Below are 11244 nucleotides of genomic sequence, written 5' to 3'. Positions count from 1 at the left end.
TATTCATTTGGCTTACATTTAAATTTTATTTATTAACATAAGACTTTGAGGGAGTGTAACAGACCAAATACAATGAAAATATGGCTAGCTATAATAAATTTAAAAAATAGGAAGCTCATCTTATAGGGGAAGAGAGAATAGATATTAACAGGGATGTGAGATGCACTGATTTATGAAATTATGATCAGAGTTTGGTTCAACAATAAACAGAAGGTAAGACAAAAAAAAGATGGATAAGCTTTTGCATGGAGCTAAACTCCAGCAGGAATTTATCATGTAACTGATATTCAAGAATGTATGACTGTATGTATGGTCTAACTTGACATGGTGGTAGAAGTCTTAGGACAATTACTTGAAAAGAAGTACATTAAAAAAAATGCTGCTCCCCTAAAGACCCCTTATATTGACCCTTTAACAAAAAAGATCACTCCAAGACGTCATAAGGCATTGAAGGAGTGTCTTCAACACTACAAAAATGCCCTCTATATGCTTTGTTTCTTGAGAACATTATAGCTCTGAGTTGAATCTCACATGTTCTGCTCTTTTTCTTAAAGTAGAACACCATGATGGGGAGGCCATTTCTGGAAAGGCTTTCAGAGTAGACACTGCTCTGTCAGATCCTGATCTCTCCTAGGGATTTGTAAACCCAGTTGCTAAATCCTAGGTCATAAACCCAGGTATCTCCCATTCTCTGTGCGCTGAGTTTCCATTTTGGTTACTTAGTATCTCAGGGATGAGAAGTTGAAGTCTAAGTCCCTTGGATTCCTTAAGGGCCCAGGTTCCTCGTAAAAGTCAATTCAATACTTATCCAGAACTCTTTTGTTGAAGAACACTTTCAATAAGTTGCCATTTTAGAGTTTTGAGTATTCAACATGGACTTCATTTCAGCCAAAAATGGAAAAGAGGAAGGAATAAAAATGTTTTCAGATGTTCAATGATTGTGGAAATATTATATGATATATTACTTATATATCATATGTAATATAATATATTATTCCCCATGCACTCTTTTCTTGTTGTAATGATTGTATATACAAGCAAAAGGAAAGTGTTAAGAAAGACAGAGATACAGTGCGGATAAAGTAGATCCAATAGGAATCTATTTTTGAACAAACTATATGGTTGCATTTGAAAAAGATCTAAAGGAATATCTGATTAAATCTAGGAATTAATGATTGATTTTTCACAAAGTTGCTGGATAAGTGGGCAATATAAAAATAACCAGTTGAATTTCTACAAACCACCTTCAAGTTAAGAAATTAAAGTTGTGAAAGTTTATAATAACCACGGTATAATCAAGTGTATATTGACTTATTAATTTCAATAACCACAGAATATGTTGAATATGTAGGAATGATCCAAAAATTATTCAGTACCTCTTCACAGAAAATTATAAAATAAATTTAAAGATGAATTAAATAAATGGAAAGGTATATCTAGACCAGAGATTAGAAGATGATATTTTGAAGATGGCAATTCTCTTTAAACTGACTGGTAAATTCAATTCAAACCCTATAAAAATATCCTCAATAATGTATTTAGGTATTTGTGTAAATTGATAAGCCTATTCCAAATTTTAAGTGGAAAGGTAAATGGCCAAGAATAGCCAAGCAGTCTTGAAGGTGAGAGTCCTTGCTCCAGTTACAACGAAGTTATAATAACTAAGATAATGTGGCAGTAGTACAAGAAAAAGCAAAAGGATCATAATAGTCTACAAACAGAACCAACATATATGGACACGATTTATAATAAACGTAGCACTGGATAGCTGTGGGCAAAGTGTTAGGGAAAAAATGGAACTCAGACCATGCACCAAACTACTGTACACAATTTCAGGTCAATTGTACATCTAAATGTAAGGGAAAACAAGAAATAATCTAGAAGACAAAATAGGAAGTTATCTTCATTATCTTGGAGTAGGCAAAATTTCTTGAACTCATTTTAACCTAATGTTTCCCAAACTTATTTAACCACAAATATTGTGTGTGTGTAACACATTGGGGAAATAATTTTTCTCTGAAACCCTTTGGGAAATGCTACTTTGGGTTCTCTGCTTTCTTGTCAAATTAGCAAAGGCCAGTTACCATAATTTAGAGACAATGATTATGAACTGGAATAAATTTATAAGAACAATTCAAGAGATAGAACTGGACCCTGGTTTGGAAAAAGCATGAAGATGGGAATCTGCCATTTTATCACAGTAGGATCATAAAATAGGATTTATTTTCAGCTATATGTCTAGACCCATTTCTAGTGTGATAATAAAAAGATAACTAAATTCAAGTAAGTGTATATGTACCAATTTATTGGCACCAAGAAGTATTAAGCAGAGAACTGAATAAAATTTGTTAAACTCTTCTTTGCTTTTTATTATTAAAAAACAGTGATTAAAAAGATATATTTGTATCATTTATGCATAGATTCTCAGAAGTTTCCTACAGTAAAAGTAGTCCAATTTTACCCTACTTAAAGTAGATGACATTAAAGGCATTTTTGTGCCAGCCTCTGTCTAGATCCGTTACTCATTTTTTCTAAAAAGGCACTTGATGGTTCTAAGACTCATATACCTACTCTATAAACTGAGGTAATGTTCCCTGCCCTTAATTAAATGATAGAGAATATGTATTTCCTTAGAGAAGCTATGTCCTTTAAATAAACATAACATAGTAAGAAGTGTACACAGCAGGAAGAGTAATTACCCAAATTTGTATGCACAGTGGAAACTTCCTGTGTAGAGAGTTTGGCAGCATGAAACAATCCATCATGGATCCCAATCAAGGGGAAGTGGCCAACCTTACTGGCACGAACTGGGTGTTTAATGCAGGTTCTGAATCTTTCAACTGACTGAAGGATTCTAAGACTCAGGTGGTTGACCTGTGAGTCAGAGAGACTTCTCATGGGGAAGGAGTGGTTCATCTACCCTGGTGCTAATGGAAGGACTAGTCTGTATGTCTGTCAGTCATTAGCAAGTCACGGTGTTGAGAGGGTGCTTATTTCCCTTCCATTAATACTCACTTCCCTGCCATGGACTACCCCCACCTCCAGACTAAATGTTAACTCATTTGTTTTTCCCTTCTATTTCTCCTAAGGTTCATTTGACCCCATTTAGTACAATATGCTTGAAAAATGGATGATATGTTATCATGGATTTTATCTCTCATTTTGATAACAATTGTGAGAGGCTTTGTAAGTTTGTGAATGTGCCAAAAATAGTGCCTAGCAAAGAGTATAATAATATCTAAATTTATTAAGCATTTATCCTGTGCCCAATATTGTACTAAAAGTGCTTTACATGTGTAACTCTGGTTAATCTAATTTGGGGGAGCATAATATTTATCTTTTTAACAATTACGATATGAAGCCCATAGAAATTGAATAGGCTGCCCAGAGTCATATAGCTTTTAAGTAAAGCCAGCCTTTATACTGATTTATCTAAATCCAAATTCCAATTTGTTGTGCTTGACCATTGGATCATACAGTAACCTGTAGACCATACAGCGAATATGGGCTTTATGAGACTATGTGGAGAACCCACATATGGTTGAAAAAAATTATAAAACAAATTGAAATAATCCCAAACTATTGTTCATATGCTAACATCTCACTAGGTTGCTGGGAAACATTTTTTTTAATTTCAAATTTGAATTCAAGTTTGATTTCAAAATAATTCTAGATTCCATCAATAAAATAATATAGCTGGTATATAAGGAGTGAAAAAGTTTAGTTCATAATCTCAGACCACATACTCGCTAAGTGAACTTGGAGAGCCTGATAAATATCTATTATGTTTAAAAACAATACAAGGTTTCTGAAATGCTATGTATAGAATTAAAAGCCTGTATATACACTATTAGTGACTTTAATATCAAAGGTATATTTGTTAATAATGATGGAACCCAAGAGTATAAATGTTGCTTTAAATGCAGGGGTATGAAATTTGTCAAAAAACGTTTAATAGTGCCTGGCCCCATGGCTGAGTGGTTAAGTTCGAACCCTCTGCTTCGGCGGCTCAGGGTTTCCAGTTCGGATCCCAGGAGCCGACATGGCACCGCTCATCAGGCCATGCTGAGGCTGCATCCCACATAGCACAACCAGAAGGACCTACAACTAGAATATACAACTGTGTGCTGGGGGGCTTTGGGGAGAAGAAGAAGAGAGAAGAAGGAGGAGGAGGTGGAAGAGGAGGGGGAGGGGGAGGGAAAAGAAGGGGAAAGGGGAGAAGAAGGAAAAAGAGAAGGAAAAAATAAGAAGATTGGCAACAGATGTTAGCTCAGGGCCAATCTTTAAAAAAAACATTTAATAAATGATTAAATATGCATACTATACTTTGAAAAGCTGCCTCCACATTTATGACTTCTGTGAAGGTCGCTCCTTAGTTACCTTTATAGCACTTGACAGAGGAGAGTCTGCCTTGGCTCACCGAGAACTGCCTACTGTTGTCTTCAATTTAACAAAGCCTCACTTAGTATGCTTCCCAAAAGGTTATCTTTTGTGTGGTAGAGAGATTGAAAGATGATAGATAGAAAGAAAATATTTTAAAACATTATACAATAATATACTTTTAAAATCTGCCTTGTATTTATATATAATTCAAATAAATTAACACACACATTTATGTCAATAGTCTTACTAAGTTTCTTCTTGACATTGAAAGTAGATTTTGTTTGAATGCTCACAAGGTACAGTTCTATGAACCAAGGCCATATCCATTATTTTCTAAGTAAGACTTTTTTTAGAGAAGAAGCATAATCACTGTCATTGGTATATATATCCAAATGTCATAAAAATTATGGGTATTTTTGCTTACCATCATAATTTGAATATTTTCAGATATAGTTCTTTTTTCTATACTAGTGTTTTAACGGATTGTATGCATGGTTGAAGCCATAAAAATTAGTGGGCCAGAGACTACTAATACAAAAGTGCTACCTAGATATAAATTAGATGCTTTGAAAAGGGCATTATTGCCTAAATATATCTAAAATAGTTAAAATTACAGGAATAGTAATGCATCACTTGTCTCTCAGAAGCTTCAAAAGTTTCTAAAGACTTCTAGATGTTTCTTTCCTCAATTTTCAAACTTGTTTAAAAATGTGTTATGTTTGTGGAACCTGTCCAATAGAACTATATCTTAAGACTTCATGATTTTCTATATTTGAGTCATTATTTGGAAAACCCAAAAGCAAGCATAATTCAGGAAAAATTTTGTTTCAACCTTTTATATACTCATAGTGTGAAAGCATAGACTTTTTAAAAGTATAATGTAGTTAAAGGTTCTGATATATATTGGAGATACTTTAGAAAACATTTATTTAAACATTTCATATAAAACAAAAATTTTTAAAAGACAATTTTACCAGTAAAAGTTGACAAACTTTTAGTTAAATTAAAATCCACCAATGATTTTAAGTGCTTACTACGTTTCAGGAACGAGGAAAATATGGGTAAGACATGGTCTCATGAGAAGAACTACAGGATGGAGTAAGTGACATGACAGGAATACAAAGCATGGCGACATCAGGCACTAAAAGGTAACAACTACCCCAGACTAAGGATGAGGTAGCTCAGATGGATCTTGAAATAATGGTGTATTAGCATAAACTTACCCAGCTGGAGACTCCAACCACTTGCTGTCCAAGACGTGGTCACTTTTCTAGAAGATATAATGACAGCCCCTGGTACTTCCTAGTCAACTAATGATCTAGTGAACACTTGTAACTATTTACCAGTAAATATAGACAACCAGACCCATTTGATTTCACTTAGAAAGAAAGAATAAGTCGTGTTCACTTTCCTTAGGGATATATCAACTTTCCAATTCTTCTCAAGATGTAATACGTAGGTATCTCTCTGACTTTATCTTTTAACAAGACATCATGCTGGTCCACTGTATTGATGATACCACTCTGATGCATTGAAATGCTATAGAAGCCTTGGTAAGATACACGCCTGCCTCAGGATGGAAAAGCCCTTGAGAATTCAGACTCTGACCCTTTGATTAAGTTTCAAAGTTTTCTTTGATCTTGTCCATGAAAAGATATCTACAATAAGGCAAATGGCAAGAGGCTGTAGCTGGAATCTCTTACCACAAAGAAAATAGCATAATGCCCTTTGGATTTCAGAGGCAACATTTAACAAATATGTAACAGTGTGTTGCTGCAATGCACTTACCAAGTAAGCCATAAGAACCAGGAAATTTAGTGGCACTTCAAGTGTCGGTGGCAGTTAGGTTGTTTCATGGAATGAGCACTATTTAAGAAACTATAGCACTTGTTCTTAAGATTTTCAAGCACAGCTACTCCATATTCTGAAGAGAGCGCTTTGATTGGAAATAACAACAGAGTAGCAAAATAACTTCTGGCCTAATACTAAGCTCTACTAGAGATAGAAAATTTACCTGGTGCCATGAGATACCATCCCATCTGAGCTGCCTATCATGACCTGGGTGGTATCTGACCACAGAAGCCATCAATGTTGGCATTTTCAGCAGCATTCCATCATTAGGTGGAAGCAGTACATATGACATTGGGCTGGAACAGGTCCTGAAGGCACTATTAAGTTACATGAGCAAGAGGCTTGGACTATCAAGCATCTGCTTTTAAAGCACTGCCTCCTCTCCATGAACCCACACTTACAGCTTTATGAGGGGTTTCCTATGACAAGTTGTCTGATGAAGAAAAAGTTTATATTCATCTATAGATGGTTCCACGTGATAAACTAGGAACACCTAGAAGTAGATGACTTTGGCGTTGTCCCCACTCAAGCATGATACAGAAGAACATAGGTGAAGGGAAATCTTCCAGGGGGCAGAACTTGAAGGGGTATTCCTGGTTGATTCACTGGGAAAAAGGAGTAGAGAAACATCAGATCCACCCTGATTTTTGAGCAATGGCTAATGATTTGGCTGAGCTGTCATGGACTTAGAAGAAAAATATTGGAAAATTGGTGATGAAGCGGCTTGGGGCAGCTCTCATGAAATGGGCGCAAAGTGTGAGGATAATTTTGTCTTGTGTAAATGTCCACCAGATGGCAAGCACAGCAGACAAGGCTCTTAATAATCATGTGGACAAGATGGCCCATTATGAGGATGCCAGTGGATCTCTTTGCCCAGCCATTCCAGTCATTGCTGAAAAGGGCTGATGAGACCAGTAGCTGTGGAAGGAGGCATGGGGGTTATGCATTGACTCAACAACATGAGCTTCTACTCACTATGGATAATATGCCTATTACTTTTGGTGAGTACCCAACATGTCAACAACAGAAAGTGACACTGAACCACCAATATGGTAATACTTCCCAAATGAACAAGCCAGCCACCTGGTGACAATTTAAATGCATTCAATCACTTCCATCACAGAAGGGGAAGCAATTTGTTCTTTTTGGAATAGACGCTTATTCTGGAGATGGATTCGCCTTCAATGCCAATAATGATCCTTCCAAACACCATTCATGATTTTGGAGATTGCTTTACTCACTGCCAGGAAATTTTCCACAGTATTTCTTCTGAACGAGGAAATAATTTTAGAGCAAATGAAGTGAAACAATTGGCCCATGCCCATTCATGTTTCCTACCATATACCCCATTCCCTGCCCAATAGAATGGTGGAATGGCTAGTGGCCTCAAAGAGTGGTGAAATGGGCTTCTGAAACCTCAGTTAGAACACCTTGCAAGTATCTCAGGTATACCCTATAGGCAGAAGTTTATTTGTGAGTCATTTACGACAATAAGTGCTTCTATTTCTCCCCTGGCTAGAATTTATGGGTCCAGGATTCAAGGAATAGAATCTCTTCATGTTCAGAGAAACTTCTCTAGTAACAACTATAGAAATGATCCCTGAAAGTGTAGTCTTCAGGAGTCATTTCTCTTGTTGTTAAACCTAGTGAAATACAATTTTGGTCTCTGATGGTTTAGAGGTCTTACTTCCCTAAGAAGAAATGTTCTTATTAGGGACACACAGGGACAGTGCCAAGGGGAAGCTGGACACTGTATTTCTCAGAATCCCTTTTCCTTAATGTTAAAGTTTGCCAGTGAAAGGAAATTGCTTGAGATTCTGAAGGCAGGAAGGAATAGAATCCATGATTCTATGGAAGTGTTTGTACCCAAATAAGAATATTTATTCATTACGAGTTCTTAAATTCCTCAGTTTACTAATTTTTGCTGAATTTCAATATTCAATATACTGTGACTTTTTATTTGACCACATTCTGACATTTCACCTTTTTAAATAGTTTGTTCATTTGTTTCACTGAATGATTATAATTAAAAATTATGAGACCCACACAGTAGCATTCTAGTTTCTTATTTCCAACTACTTTATTGGCTATTTCTTCAAAAAGAAATATGGTCAATACCTAAAGTAGTATGTCAAAATCTAAAATTATCATCTTTCATTGAAAACCACCCATTTTCTATGTCTTCGGTAGCATCCGTAGTTTATTAAAGTCTAAAATATCATAAGAGGCCCAGTTCAAATCCTACCTCTTCCATGAAAACTTTCCCTACCATGGTTTTGCTCTTCATCTATGATATGCCAGCATGCAGCCTGCATTATCCAATACAGTGTTTACATTTTCTTGTCAAACATCAGGAGTATAGACCACACTATTGAGAGGCTAGCATCAATTGTTGCCTGTGAGACTTGATAGAGAGAAATTGGGGTCCAACATATCCCTTTGAGAACTTCTTATAAGCCGTTCTATTTTCCCCACTGATAAATTTATGAAAAAAAGCAACAAAGATTGACTAGCAGGAAAATGGTTCCTAGGTAGAACCTCTATTTGACTATCTTCTTTGGAAAGATTGAGCAACAAGTGAGTGACTCAGGATCAGGAAAGTCCTGGTACAGCAAACAAACTTGCTTCCTTAATATAGGATGTTGAGAGAGAGAAGTCCTGGCACTATTTTGTCTGCTTTCCATTCTGCTGGACTCTGAGGCATCTGAGTGAATCAGGGAGGGATATTCTCTACATTAGAAGGCATATGCAAAATATTCACTGGAGACCAGAGGATGCTCCTGCTGTGCGGCATCTGGAGCCCTGCCTCAGGCACTGGGCAGCAACTACAGAGACAGCGAATCGACCTTACAGAGTGAAGTAAAAGACCCCTGACATTGCCTGTTTCTTGTTTTTTTTTTTTGCTTCAGGCTCATCATTAACATTTACCTATTTCTAAGTCGTGATGATTGAAAGATTTATCTGAAGGATTCCAACATTGCTTTTTATTCTTTGTGGAGGTAGAAATCTAAGAAGAATTTTGGTTAAACCAGTCCATCCTTGAGGAGTGATATTCATTTCCATTTATTCCTAATATTTGATTTTCAAAATGAGATAAAGTTTATCCCAGAAGCAACCAGAGAGCAATGAAAGAAACAGCAGGCCGTGGTTAGCAAAGAACACTTAAGGAGAGTTTGGCCAATTCTTGTTTTCTGGTTTTAGCAACACACATTTGCTCATTTCTTCAAACACTTTTCAGTCCTAGCAGTAAGTTTTAGCCTGTAGATCGCATAGCAACCAAAATTACTGTCATGGTTACCAAATATCGCTGAGAATAAAAGTCTTGTTTTGATTATTAATGGAGCTCAAAGTACCCCAAATAACAGGCTTGTGATGAGGGTTGACTTGAAAGGAAGGAGATACCCAGCCCCCATCCCAACTTGCTTCTGTCATAAAATTTACACTTCCTGTGGGATAGCCTTTCATTTTTGCAATAGAACAAATAAAGAGAATTCTATGACAAAAGGTCAGAACCCACCAGAGTGCCTCTGGGAAAGAGGGTTTGGGTCAAGAATTTGAAAAGGAAAAATAAAATAAACCAACAGCTAGTTGTAAAAGGTACACTAGATTTTGTTGCAAGTTTCAGCTCTGATGCCCAGAAGACCACACTGAAAGTCATAATTTCATAAAATTCACTTTTTAAAATATGACCAAATCAGGAGTAAATGTAAACCAGCACTAACTAGAGTTATGCCACCATTTATTCCAAGTAGGACTAGATGTGCATGATTAATTAGCCAACAACTATTTATGTTTTAATAGTTGCAAATACTACACTAGGTGTAAAAGGTAAAAACCTTGCCTTGGAATGTTATGGAATCTAATTAGGATCTACAACTTTGAGATTTAAATCAAAGTCTTAGAAATGGCTATAATAAAATTTAACGTTTGTTTTTTACAGTACATAGTTTTGTTTTCTCTTGTTTTTTTCCCTTCTTTTTCTCTTCCTTTTCTCCTTTCTCCCCTCAGTTTCTCATTCATTTATTCCTTCCTCTTTCCTCTTCTTTTTTAACCTCTGGTAGCTCATAGTGTGTCTTGCACCCGCTCTCTCCTTTATGACATTGCGTTGGTTTAGACATGCTCAAATCAATCAACTTTCTAGGCTCAAAAAGATTCATTGGGTTGAAACAAGATCGTATGACAGGTGGATGGATAAAAACAGAGAAGTGTGAAAACAGAAATGTGAAAGGCTGAGAGGCAGTTTAAAATGTATCCATATGATTACTTTACACAGGTGTGTAGTAACCTGGTGTCTCACGTGTTTAAATCAGATACATTGAAAATAGCTGCCTTAACGTTGGCTCCCATGTTATTAACTGGACCAACAGCAAAAGATTTTAAAGATAGCTCTGTTTAAAGATCACAGAATTAGAAACCAGCTTCTATAATTCACAGAGTTCTTTACATCTAGCATTCATTCTTATCTAAATCACTTCTTAACCTAAATCACAGGAGTTCATTAAATCCTTAAATCCATTCAATTTGTCTTCTAGCTTTAAATTACTCTTCCCATTTTTCTCCAAATCCTCACATCCTATTGGTAATTTATCTTAAATATATATTTAGGTAGTTCCTTCCTGTCCCTTCTCATGCCTTTCATCCTCTCTGTGAAGTACTCAATGTGTTCATTGTTCAACCTGGAAATTCCATTCTTACTCTTTCGCAGGCACTTGTTCTCCACGGCTTTGTTTAAAGCCAAAGGTTTCCAGGCCTCTAACAAGTTTGCAACATAAAGTTTTTAACAATGTATAATAATTGAACCTCTTGGAGTTGGAGAAAGATAAAGAACTGATTTAACACGGTGGGATCTAGAACATAGGCAAGAAGGAAGGTCAGGGTGTATTAATAAAGTATTGTCATGTTATTCTTTTAAAAGATATAATTTCCTATACAAGAATACTTTCATGGTGTTGCTTACAATTCATAAAATGAGAACAACATTGAAGTACCTTGCTTCTTTTTCTAATACCC

The 11244-nt window shown here is 36.0% G+C and overlaps 1 pseudogene; it reads right to left on the bottom strand.

Annotated features, from left to right (window-relative positions):
• Window positions 1-7741: 7741 nt before the first annotated feature.
• On the bottom strand, window positions 7742-7850 carry LOC124244287 (uncharacterized; annotated as a pseudogene).
• Between the last annotated feature and the right edge of the window lie 3394 nt (window positions 7851-11244).

This window comes from Equus quagga, chromosome 8 (assembly GCF_021613505.1).
Source record: "Equus quagga isolate Etosha38 chromosome 8, UCLA_HA_Equagga_1.0, whole genome shotgun sequence".
Lineage (NCBI taxonomy): Eukaryota > Metazoa > Chordata > Mammalia > Perissodactyla > Equidae > Equus > Equus quagga.
The sequence above is the reverse complement of the archived record's forward strand: the minus strand, read 5'-3'. Positions and strand labels throughout refer to the sequence as shown.